Source organism: Pundamilia nyererei, unplaced genomic scaffold (genome assembly GCF_000239375.1).
Source record: "Pundamilia nyererei isolate P.nyererei 1_Seehausen unplaced genomic scaffold, PunNye1.0 scaffold00915, whole genome shotgun sequence".
NCBI classification, from domain to species: Eukaryota; Metazoa; Chordata; class Actinopteri; order Cichliformes; family Cichlidae; genus Pundamilia; species Pundamilia nyererei.
The window spans coordinates 7240-8198 of NW_005188316.1; positions in this window are offsets into that span (position 1 = coordinate 7240).

A 959-nucleotide genomic window follows, 5' to 3' on the forward strand; every position below is an offset into this window, starting at 1 on the left:
ACGTGCATGCTGTTGCTATTTATTGTGGATTAACCTGTCAAGGACAAAAACAAAAAAATTCTGCATCAAATACAAGAAATCATAGCTTTCCTGTGTTTGGCATGGTGGTTAGTGCTGTTGCTTCACAGTAAGAAGGTCCTGGGTTCAAATCCACATTCTGGCTAGTTTGAAGTGGCTTCTCTCTGGGTATTCTGGTTTCCTCCCACGGTTGAAAGTCATGCAGTTAGGGTTAACTGGTGATTCTAATTTACCTGTGAATGTAAGTGTAAATGGTTGTTTGTTTCTATGTGAAAGACTGGTGAGGTGTCGAGGTTACAGGGTGTACGAGGCAGGGTGTACCCTGCCTCGTAACCTGTCATTTCAGGGTTATTTCCCTGCAACCCAGAGGATGGTAGTCATTGTAAATCCATTCACTTTTTATGGTAACCAGGATCTAGACTTGGTTGAACATTATGTAATATGAAGACAACATGTAGTATTTAAGTGACCAAGTAGTATTGGGGTAAAAGTTATTGAATAGTGTTGAAATAAAATGAAGGATTAAAACATCTCGAGCTCAACTTACTCCATCTGAACATGTTTCAATCGTGTTTTAGGAACACAAAATGCACAGGTTTATTGAATATGAAAAAGTTGTGTTGATTTAACTCAGTTGTTTAATTTTCTGCCAAAACATTTGTGTGCAACAAATATCCATTATTGAATCAAGTAAATCCAACATGGCCTTTTTTTCCAGTGAAGAGGTCTTCCCTTTTATCTTCTGCAAGATGAGCAATTGAGAAGATTGGATCTACGAGGTTCACAGTTTTACTGTGTTTAATGGCTAATTCAAAAGGATTTGGATCCACAACATACTTCCACTAGATGCCCAGCTGCTTTCAGAGAGCCAAACTTCCTGCATCAGCGTTTCTGTGGGCCTAAAGATCGACAGCTTAATCTAAATGACATCTGATCAAAGA